At 43.0% G+C, this 12,527-nt stretch overlaps 1 pseudogene; it reads right to left on the reverse strand.

Moving 5' to 3' along the window:
• Nucleotides 1-10,965: 10,965 nt before the first annotated feature.
• The window catches only part of LOC114884475, a 46,430-nt pseudogene continuing 44,868 nt past the window's right edge, over nt 10,966-12,527 (reverse strand).

Below are 12,527 nucleotides of genomic sequence, written 5' to 3' on the forward strand. Positions count from 1 at the left end.
GGAGTAAAGAAGTAATTAAGGTCAAATGAGGTTGTAAAGGGGGGCCTGAATCCAATGGGATTTGTGCATTTATAAGAAGAGACACCAGAGAGCTGGCTCCCTCTCTCTGCCTTGTGAGGACACAGCAAGAAGGCAGCCATCTGCAAACCAAGGAGAGAGCCCTCACCAGAAATTGACCCCGCTAGATCTTGATCTGGGACCTCTAGCTTCCAAAAGTGTGAGGAAATAAATGTCTGTTGTTTAAGCCACATAGTCCTTGGTATTTTGTTATGGCAGCCTGAGCTAATACAGAGAAAATGGGTTTTTCAGAACTATAATACTCTATCTGATGGATATACAAAAATTTATTCAACAAATTTCCTTATGCTAATCCTGTAAACTGTTTCCAAATTTGCACTTTTCACAAGTAACACATATTATAAGTAATCTTTCCAGCCTCTTCACCTTAGGAAAAATTTCTAGAGGCAGAGTTAGTGGCAGGGTGATAGACTGTCTCAGTTTGCCCTGGACTGTCCTGTTTTTGCACAGACAGCCTCACATCCAGGGAAACCCCTGAGTTCTGGCAAATCAGGACAGTTGGTCACTATACCCTTGGGTCAATAGCAATGTACTTTCCAAAGCCTTCTGACATGTACTGTTGGATCACCCACCAGACATGTGCTAATTTCCACATCTGCCATATAAGAGGTTTCCCTTCTGAGGTATAGAACCTTATCTGTAATTTACATTAACATGCTTCAGCATAGATAGGAGAAACATGGAGTATAAATTAAAAGTAGTCTATACCCTAGAAACGGTTAATTAATATGTGAAGTACCCTAATCATGAATCCATATTGCAGAGGTAGCTGGTTAGCATTTGAAAGACCCTAATCAGGAGCCCGCACTCCAACTCCAGTGCCTGCTACAAGCACCGTGACAAGTGCTTGCTTTAAATACCACTATCTGAAGCTGCATATTGAGCTTGTTAATTAGCATAAGGAATATTAGAAATAATGTTTCATCAGTGAAATGCAAGCTGTTCAAGAATCATTCTGCCTTAAATTTACAGATATTTTGAAAAATCTGGTATCAAAAACCAGCAACCTTGGGAGTAATACTTTACACCTTTGGAGTGATACCCTAGGTCAAGAACTCCATTTGATCCCATCACCCTTACATTTATTAGAGGATCACAGAGGTTTGGAAATGGGGTGCCTTTTGGGGTTATCACAGTGATTAAGGGGTAGTGGATGGGGAGGATGGCTAGCAGAATTCAGCACCTGGGTCCAGGGTTGCTAAATATCCTACAATGCCCAGGAAAGTCCAACACCCAAAATGCCAGGGATGCTGGAGAAGTTTAGCTAATGAGCAGAACCTTGTGGCATTTTTGCCTCAAAGTGAACCTTCTAGGTTGGAGAACCCCAAGGACAGAGGGTCCACACTTCAGTGGGCTTACAAAGCAGATTGACCAGTCTCTGTGTCTGTTTTCCGTTACCGTTTTGGGTTTTTTTTTGTTTGTTTCTTTATTATTTTGTTGTTGTTACATGTGGTTGAATTTGGTCCAAGACTTGCTAGTATTGTAACACATCACCTAGAAGTGAGGTTTAGAGGAGGAGACCTACTGACTTCACTGACCTCTAATCATTGGAAACCATGAACATTCAACAAAAAAGAAGCTGCTCATGGTGGACAGGCAAATCAGCCAAGGTCAGGTCACAAAAACGGGTATCTTTAATGTCTGCTTTAACATGTCAGTATCCCTTTTAGTGCTCTTAAATACCAAGAAAAATGAAATGCAATGAAAATAAAGCTGGTAAGTTCCTCTGTTTTATTTAAAACAATGCATAAGGCATAATTGTCTGATGCTACTGTTTACTGAAAAATATGCCAGATGAATGTGACAGTGTGCATATGTGCATTCTCCTTGGTAAATCCAGTTATACATGTGCCCATCTTGTTTAACTGATGGCCCAGATTTAAATTCAGTCTTCAAGCAAGCAGAGTGAAGCTCAGAAGCAATGCCACTGCTGGTAGGTAAGAGCCCCACAAAGAGAGGTCTTCCCCACCACCACTACCGCCACCAAAGACAGCCTGCAGAGGCTTATGTGGATGAGGGCAAATCCCCTATGACAGTGAATCTCAAATCCAATAGGGAATCCAAATCCACTGGAGGGCTCCTTAAAACACAGATCACTGGGTCCCACGCGCAGAGATACTGATTCAGGAGGGCTGAGAATCTGCATTTCTAACAAGCTCCCAGACGCTGCTGATGCTCCTGGTCCTGGGACTACACTTTGAGAACCATGGCTCTGGTCCTCAGCCTTAGCTGTACATTAGAACCAGCTTTTAAACCAATCAAGACTCAGCCACACCCCAAGAGGACTGTGTCAGAATCTTGGGGGTGAGGCCCTGGCCCCAGGATTTTCTTTAGCCTTCCTTAGGGAATTCCAGAGTAAAGCCAAGGTTGGAAACTACATTTCTAGAAGGAGGAAAGAGTCAAGCTATATCCAGCTTGGAAGTCCCAAGCTCGATATCAGCAGTAATAATAATAACAATAGATGCTCTTTATTACCTCTGACTGTATGCCAAGTTCTGTCCTAGGCCTCCTTTAAGCATTTTAATTAATCTGTACAATAACCCTATGAAATTGGTTATCTTTGACGTTTTTCGTAACAGATGAAACTCAGACTCTGAGAGGCCAAGCAGCTGACCAAGGAAATAAGTGGTGCATTCAAACCCAGGAGGATGTGATTTCAAAATCCGTCTTTCTTAACGACCACATAATGCTTCCTCCTGTCATCCAATCCAAGGGGTAGGTGGAAGCCACAGCGAACATGAAGGATTAAAAAGGGGAAAAGGGAATTCCCTGGCGGTCCAGTGGTTAGGACTCCGTGCTTTCACTGCCGAGGGCCCGGGTTCAGTCCCTAGTTGGGGAACTAAGATCCCGCAAGCCAGGCAAATAAAAAGCGGTGGGTGGGAAAGGGAACAAACCTAAGAGGACTTGAGAAAAGGAGAAATGAGCAAACAAGAGGAGGCTGGGGCAGTTCTAGAGGTGCTGCCAATGCCTAGGACGCCACCTTTGGTCATCCTCTTATAGACCGCAGACAGATGGGGTCCATTCGAAGGGCCTCAGTGCACAGGATGTAAAGGAACAATGACAGGATGGTGATCTTTACACCCCGACATCCCACGTTCCAGGTCAGGTAGAGACATCTACAGAGTTGCTGCCATAGTCAGCAGGAGAAAATCCAGGTGACCTCGTTCCCTGCCCACAAGGAGGATGAGGACTTCACGTAGCCTGAGTAGGGGTGCGGGAGGCAGACCTGGGTTCATGACTTTAAAGGAGGTCTGGGATGAAAGGACGTGAACTGGGTCTGGGAGCCTTCGGGAGAGAAGGGGAGTTGGCATCTGGAGACTGCCGGATTCCCCTGATGCCCAGAGCCTGGGAGCCTTCAGGGAGCTAAAGTGGCCCCTGAGAACCATGGGCAGTGCCCCTCGAATCACACAAGTGGGAGGGCCTCGGAAGCTTTTCTCCTCGTGAGGCCCCTACGTTCCGCTGCCTGCAGTTGTCATGCATCTTCCATCACAACGGACCTGCACCTGGTTGCAGTTCTAAATGGAACTGGAAATGTTTATGATAGCAGTGCTCAGGCCCCTCACCTATAGATTATGATTTAATTGGTCTGGGGTTAGGTCCAAGCATCTTTTTTTTTTTTTAATGTTCCCCAGGTAATTCTAATGGGCAGCCATGTTCTAAGATAGCCATAATTTACTTTAAAATACCTCAGCACAGACAGTGTGGTGTTATTACATTTTTGGATTAAGCCAGTAGTTCTTGACCTGGGCTGCGTGCTGAAGTCACCTGGGCATCTTTAAAAGCACCAGTGCCTGGATGTCGCCTCCAGCGAGTCTGATATACTTGGTCTGCAGGTGCAGCATCAGCAACAATGGTTTTAAAATTTCCTCCAGGTGACACCAATAGGTGGTCAAGGATGAGAACCACTGGATCAAGTTCTAGCCCAGAAACTGATAGTATACTGAAGTGTGCAAAGTTCGGGGGTGGTCAAATGGCATTCTAATCCAGATACTCATTCTTCAAGAGTAGCCTATCTCAATCAAAAACAAGTGCTTTGGGCCTCCCTGGTGGCGCAGTGGTTGAGAGTCCACCTGCTGATGCAGGGGACACGGGTTCGAGCCCTGGTCTGGGAAGATCCCACATGCTGTGGAGCGGCTGGGCCCGTGAGCCATGGCCGCTGAGCCTGCACGTCCGGAGCCTGTGCTCCACAACAGGAGAGGCCGCGGCAGTGAGAGGCCCACGTACCACACACACACAAAAAAAGTGCTTTGCAAATTAGCATACTGGACATCAAAAATGAGTTTTATGAAATAACATGAGTATTACAAATCGGCTCTCACTGGTGAAATTATAGTTATAGAATATATATGTATTGACTAATAATATTTTAGAGACACTTTGCATGAATAGGGTAGGAGAGTCCAGTGAGGCCGATAACCTTTAATTTTAGGGATATTATATTAGGGATATTACGTTAGGCATATATTAGGGATATATTTCCCTGAGCTAAATCTCTTAAGTGGTTCCATGTTCAGCAATGAATTCTCAAAGATTCTGCCTAATGCCAGCTGTATGGGTGACAGGAGCACTGCCTTTACATCAAATGAACCTTTGATGCAAAGTGTTGATTGAGCACCTAAGAGCAGACTTCCTTAAGCTTACAGAACAGATCATATGATTTTGGTGGCGGGGCGGGGGGTGTAATAGCTTGCTTATAAGCATTTAGTTAGTAAATGTATGTACATCTAGCAGAATTTGCATATGTCCAACGCATCAAATTGTATACATTAAATGTGTGCAGATATATGCAGTTTTTTGTACATCATTTATACCTGAATAAGGCTGTAAAAAATTATCATATAAAGACCTTTCCACTCCCTTCCAAAAAATTAATTAGTTAACTAACATTGCCATATCTTAAAAAAACCCAAATGTATTAGTGAAGTTGAAGAAGTATCTAACTCACCCACCCACTCCAGGGCAGCCCTGATGGCTGTCAGCTCAGAGCTAGCCTGGCTCTAACAGGAAACCCGTGCTGTTCTCCTGCTGAACACAAACAGGGCCACTCTGACTGTGGTGGGTGAGACAAAAAAAAAAAAAAAAAAAGGCCACTCTGGAACCGTGTCTGAGCACAAAGATAGGAGTGCCATCCAAACCACAAAAATGGCCAAGCATCCCGCTTTCCCTGCTAATGGAGTGACTGGGGCCTCTTCATCCATTCCGGCTTTAGCCCACTATGTTCTTCTCACCTCAGAGATAAAACTTACTAGGCTACTCAACCACAGAATAGTCCCTCCTTCTTTCTGATAGCACCCAAACCAGAGCAAAACCGTGCTTCTTGAACTCTCGCCCAAATCACCCAACATAAACCCAGATTCTAGGACAAGCCCTTCCATAACCTCCTTACTGAGACCCTCCAAGATTCCCCATTTTGTTCTGTCCCCCTTGTTGCAATGAACCAAATGCATTCTTTTTCTATTCTATGTTACTGCATAATAAATCACCATAAATTTAGAGGCTTAAAAATAGGAGAGATGTATTATTTCACAGTTTCCCCGGGACAGGAGTCCGGATGGTTAGCTGGGTCCTCTTCTCAGGCTCTCACAAGGCTGAAATCAAGTTGTCAGCTGGGACTACATTCTCACCTGCAGCTTGGGGGTTTGCCAAGCTCATTCAGATTGTTAGCAGAATTTGGTTCCTCCTAGTTGCAGGACTGAGGTCCTGTTGTTCTTGCTGGCTATTGGCTGCTGACCTGGGGTCATTTTCAGCTTTGAGAGGTCACTCCCACATCTTAGCCACATGGGTCCCCTCCATAGGCAGTTCACAACATGATTGTGATGCTGTATGAGCTCCCTGATGTTTTACCTTCTCTGATGAGTTCACCTGATTAGATCAGGCCCACCCAGGATAATCTGTCTTTTGACTCATTAGTAACCTAATCATGGGAGTGACATTCCAACATATGTACAGGTCCCACTTAGATGGAGGGGGGAGTAGAGGGGAGGGGGAATGATACAGGGCTTATCCACCAGGGAGCAGGAATCTTGGGGGGGCATCTACCTATCACACCAAGAAACACTTTTCAGCTCTCATTTTCTATCAAAATGAGCCTAAGACTTGTGCACAATCAGACTACATCAAGTCACTTCATAACACCAGGATGGGAGACCATGGGTCAGACTTGCCAGGAGACTTTATTGAGCTGCATCCAAACAGTCTGGGTGAATCATTCCCCTTTTTCAATGGCAGAGACATTGAAAGCCTCTTCCACCAAAGGCAGATAGAGCGTGATACCCAAGGGAGTAAAAAGAAGCCTATTTGCTCAGTGACCTAGTCACCAAATTTAAACTGCTTTTTAAATGATGTATTCCCAAACTATACCAACTTTACCCATTTACTTAAGTTAACCCTAAAGAATATTCTTCTTGAGTATATTCAACAAATATTAATATTTTCTGTTAGATATAAGAATGAAAAGCCCTTCTCCCCTTCTATTAGAAGCAAAGAATACTTGCTAAGTGAGCAAATAAATGGTATTTTCATTATCTACAATTTTGAGCACCTCCTGCCCCATGAGTCCAATTTAAATTATCCCTTTGGCAGAAAATATCAGAATGGTTGGGGACCCGGAATTCACATCCAATTGAAGTATCTCTATGAACTACGACAGGTTGATTTTCCCGAGGAGGTGTCCCTATGACCCCAATTATCCTTTAATTTGTGTGAATTCTCCAATTATCTTCTTTTAGGCTTTTACTCAAATTATCAGGATTATTCATTTATTCATCTTTCGAATAAATATGTTTTGAGTGCCAACTATATGCTAGGTTCTCAGTCTGGAGATCCAGCAGTGGACCATAGAAATGTCCTCCCTCATGGAGTTTTCAATACAGCAGAGACACAGATGTTCAACAAAAAATCCAAAAATTAATATGTAATTACAAATTCTGATGACTATTAGGAAGGAAAAGAATAAGAAAAAACCATGTGCTTCTGAGAGTTACAGTAAATTTGAAGTGAAAATTGTGAGTTTGGACATTTTCTCTTTTCTCCTATCTCTACAAAGATTGTTTAGGAAATATGCCCAATAAAATAAAATCACTATCACAAAGAGATGCCTGCACTTCCGTGTTCATTGCAGCATTATTCACAATTGCCAAGACATGGAAACAACCTAGGCGTCCATCAATGGATAAATGGATAAATAAAATGTCACACACACACACACACACACGCACACACACGAATATTACTCAGCCATGAAAAAGAAGGAAATTCTGCCATTTGCAACAACATGGATGGACCTTAAGGGCATTATGCTAAGTGAGATAAGTCAGACAAAGACAAATACTGTATGATCTCACTTATATGTGGAATTTTAAAAAGCCAAACTCATAGAAACACAATAGAGTGGTGGTTGCCAGGGCTGGGGGGTGCTCAAAATGGGGAGATGTCTGTCAAAGGGTACAAACTTCCAGTTACAAGATGAGTAAGTTTTGGCAATGTAATGCATAGCATGGTGACTATACCTAACAATACTGTATTATATACTTAAAAGTTGCTAAGAGGAGATCTTAAATGTTCTCACCACACACACACACACACGCACACACACACACACACAAATTATGTGAGTTTATAGATGTGTTAAGTAACCTAATTGTAGTAACCATTTTGCAATATATAAGTGTATCAAATCGTCACATTGTATACCTTAAACTTACAACATGTTATGTGTCAGTTATACCTCAATAAAGCTGGAAAAAACGGAAGAGACATCCACCTTTCTGGGAAATGCAAAGGATAGTTTGGAATGTCCTTTACCCAGGGGTTAAGGGATCCACTTGATCAAGTTTATTTCAGAGATAAAAAAACAGGTCAGCTGTGTGACCATGACTTTCCACTCACCTCATTTCAACTGGAAAAGCTAGAGCTCCATCAATTCAAAGGTCTCCACTCCTAATATTACTTGCTCCATCAATCTTTGTTTAAAGTCAGCTAAACAAGAAGCACTTTTCCCACTTATGGACCAAAAGAGTAAAGAAATCTACTCTGCTTATACTTAATGCCCACTAAAATTGTGTATGAGAATCAGGAATACCTCCTGTTTAAATATTTACCAAACACAGATTAATCTTAGGTCTTAAATTGAACAATATAATTTAGTTCAGTTTCATTCACTCTAAAATAAGGATTCTCCACTGTAATTATCCAGGTAAAGTCAGTTACTCTCTAAAACCTTCCTTGATTCCCCCAGGCACAGTTATTAATAGTTACGTCCTTCTCTGTGCTCCTGCAAGACTTCCATTACAGCTCATTTTTGCATTGTACCGTAAATAACTTGAGGTCTTTGAAATTATTTTTCTGGCTTTTTTACTCAACTGAGGCCCTTGAGGAAAACAACTTGGTCTTATTCGTTCATGTATCCTTGGTACCTAGCAGAGTGCCAAGGTCATAGTGATAAAACTCAATAAAAGTTTGAGTGAATAAACAAAAGGCATTGCACAAATCTAATTTTATTATAACAAGTGGAGAAGGGTGACAGCTGACTCTTGACTTGGACCCTGAATGAAGAGACAGCCATGCAAAGATCTAGGCAGGAATAGCATTCATGAAAGAATCGCCAGTGCCAAGGTCATGAGGGGAGGAAAAAAAGATATGGGAAGAAGGCTACTGGGAGAGCGAAAGAGAGTAGAGGAGATAAGGTTAGAGGAGAGGGGCAAAGGCTGAACAATGAGGTCCTCCTAGGTCAGGATAAGAAGTTTGCATAGTGTGCTACGTACAAGGGAATTCACTTTCAGCAGAATTACATGATATAATTTATATTCTTAAAAGATCATTCTGGCTATTGTTTGGAGAATGGACTATAGGGGGTGCAAGTTTGGGAGCAGGGAAACCCTAGAGGCCTACTGCAGAAGTTCAGGCAAGAGAAGATGGTGCCCGCGCACTGCATCCCGAGCTGCCCCTTGATCACCGGCTTCCCAGCTTTGCTGCTCTCCTCCCTCCTCCCACCCTCTGGCCCATCTGAGTCTGGAAACAATTGCAAAGGATTATTGTGTTGGGGTTTTATATAATATGGAGTGAAGTGTAGAGCACAAAAAAAAAAAAAAGAAGAAAAAGAGAAGATGGTGCCCAGTTCTAGAGTAGAAGCCATTGAGGTGGACAGAAGTAGCTGGATTTAAGACATGTTTTGGATGTAGAGGCAACCGGACTTGATAATCTGGATACGGGAAGGGCTGCTGTTTCACTGCTAAGTCCCTAGAGAGCCCACCCAGTGACCAAAATATTGAAATATTCTATACTAGTTGGTAAACAGTCACTGCCAAAAGCCCCCAAGTGGTGCCTCACTTCAACACCCTAACACCCTCAGACTTCCCCTAAAACCAAAAACTAAAATATCAATGCCTGGCATGGTAGAGACCCCCTTGGACAGCTCTACTGCCTGACTCTGTTCTGACTGGTGGGTCCCATGCCACACTGTTTGCTAAAAATCACAATTGGATTCAAAAGACGGGGAAAAGAGAGGAATGGAGATCTCCTAGGCTTTTGGCTTGAGCTGTTGGATGGATGCATTGCCATTGGCTGACTGTGGAGGGATAGGAGATGAATAAGTCTGGTGGGAGGAAAACGATGATTCTGTTAAATTTTATTACTTATTAAACTTCCAAGTGGAAAGGACTAAAGGCCAAGTGAAAATTCCCAGTCACTATGTACACCACAAACTTCAATGCAACAAAACTCTAGAATGATCAAACTTTGAAATAATCTTGAGGATTATTTTATTGTGAATAAATCTATAATGCTCTGGATTCCATTAAAACCTTGAAGGACCTCCAAGCCTTTTATAAATCCAGGCTCTTATGACCCATTTGGCTGACCAGTGGTAGGCTGAATAGTGGCCACCCAAAGACACAAGGTCCTTGACCCTGGTACCTGTAAATACTGCCTTATTTAGAAAAAGGGTTTCTATGGATGTGATTAGGCTAAGTATCTTGAGACGGGTAGATCTTCTTGGATTATCCTAAATGCAATCACATGTACTATGGACTGAATTGTATACCCCTAAAATTCATATGTTGAAGCCCCAGCCTCCAATGTGACTATATTTGGAGACAGGACTTTTAAGAGGTAATTAAGGTTAAATGAGGTCATGAGGGTGGGGCCCTAATCTGAGAGGACTGGTGGCCTTATAAAAGAGGAAGAGCTTTCTCTCCCTACCCCCCAAAAATGTGATGACACAGAGAGAAGGTGGCTGTCTGCAGGCCAGAAAGAGAACTCTAACCAGGAACAAAATTGGCCATCACCTTAATTTTGCACTTTCCAGCCTCCAAAACTATGAGACATACATTTCTGTTGTTTAAGCCACACAGCCTATGATATTTTGTATGGCAGCCCAAGCAGACTAATACAGTATGTATTCATATAAGAGGGAAGCAGAGAAAGATTAGAAACAGACCAAAGAAGACAAGGCCATGTGAAGATGGAGGCAGAGATTGGAATAATGTGGCCACAAGCACAGGAATGCCAGCAGGCAGCAGATACTGGAAGAGCCAGGGAACAGATTCTCCCCTAGGGCCTTCAGAAGGAGTGTGGCCCTACTGACTTTGATTTTGCCCCAGTGACACAAATTTCAGACTTCAGACCTACAGAACTGTGAGAGAGTACATTTCTGTTGTTTTTAATCAGCATGTTTGTGGCAATTTGTTACAGTAGCCACAGGCAACTAACATACCCACTAAGATAGTTGGGATGAAAAGTGGTGTCATGTCCCTCTCACAAATGAAAACCCAGAGACAGGAATGTTTATAACATTTTGCCAAACTTTCATGACTTCTAGGGCAGCACACCTGCCCCACTCCTGCTTTCCTCAGTGGGAGTAGGGCAGACGGCTTTCCCCAGGCTTCCTTTTTTTTTTTTTTTTTTTTTTTTTTTTTAGCAAAACCTTTTATATTTAGAATTGGCCAGCTGGACTCAGTTTAGATGATCCCAATTTTGTTGGCAACATCCAAAGCGTCATAGTCAGGAGCCAGTCGAACATATTCCTTCTTCTCTCCATCAGGCCTGATCAGGGTGTTGACCTTAGCCAGGTCAATATCATAGGGCTTCTTCACAGCCTGTTTAATTTGGTGCTTGTTGGCCTTGACATCCACAATGAACACCATTGTGTTGTTGTCTTCTATTTTCTTCACGGCTGACTCAGTGGTGAGGGGGATCTTGATGATGGCATAGTGGTCAACCTTAGCCAGGCTCCTCAGAGCCCTGCTCTCAACTAGGCCTTGATCTTGGCCCCCATCCTGTCTTCAGTCTGCCTACCCAGTCTTAGTAAGAATCCTGCTAAGTCAGTTTACCGAGAATCCCCCCACCCTTGATATCTGATCACTCAGATATCCCCACCCTTGGTATCTGATAAAGTTCCCCATTCCCCACCTTTGATGTCTAAGTTCTTGGCCTTCCTTTAGCAAGAATCCTAATAGGTCAGTTTAGCAAGAGTTCCCCTACCCTTGATGTCTCTTCTTAGTAATTTTTTACCCACTGACCCCTTCATTCTGCTCCTTGGCTATCAATCCCCATTTGTTCTTGGATTCAAAGTTGAGCTCGATCTTTCTCCTCTATTGCAATAGAGTTCACCCTTACTGTACAAGCCTTGAATAAAGTCTTCCTTACCATTTTAACAAATGTCAGAATACTTTTTTTCTTTAACAGACGTGGCACTGCTGGTATATCAACTATTGGCTTCCAAAAGTTAGGAAACTTTAAACAGCTCTCCCTTCCAAATATAAAGATTGCTGCTGTCACTAAAAATGTTGCACAGGATTAGGACAAAGAGGAAATATCCCTACTCTCTTCGGAGATACTTGTCTTTGAGTTGAAACCATCGTAACTTTTGTATTACAAAGAAGATATAAGTAAGCTAACCCTTTCATATCTTTTCTCTTTCCTCCTCCCTTCTTTCCTTCGTTCCTTTCACTCACTTATTCATTCATTCATTCAGGAAGCATTTACTGAGCCGTGACTATGCACAAGGCTACATGCTCTGTGCCTTAGGGTTATAAACATGTAGACATTGTGGTCATTGCCCTCAAAGAAGAAAAGAAACCACAGTAAGACTCTGAGCTGCTGCCATGTTATCTGTCACCATTTTTACGTGTATTGTCACATTTAATCCATCCACAGGACCAGAGAGATAGTTGTTATTTTTCTTTTTTTTTCTTTTTCTAACAGATAATAAAACTGAGTCTTAAAGAAACTGAGCAACTTATTCAAGACCACGCAGCTACTGAGCTTTGGAGGTAGCTCTCAAAAACAGATGTCAGGGGCTCCCCTGGTGGCGCAGTGGTTGAGAGTCCACCTGCTGATGCGGGGGACACGGGTTCGTGCCCAATCCGGGAGGATCCCACATGCCGCGGAGCGGCTGGGCCCGTGAGCCATGGCCGCTGAGCCTGCGTGTCCGGAGCCTGCGCTCTGCAACG

This window comes from Monodon monoceros, unplaced genomic scaffold (genome assembly GCF_005190385.1).
Source record: "Monodon monoceros isolate NGI ecotype Baffin Bay Population unplaced genomic scaffold, NGI_Narwhal_1 Super_Scaffold_5, whole genome shotgun sequence".
Taxonomy (NCBI): Eukaryota; Metazoa; Chordata; class Mammalia; order Artiodactyla; family Monodontidae; genus Monodon; species Monodon monoceros.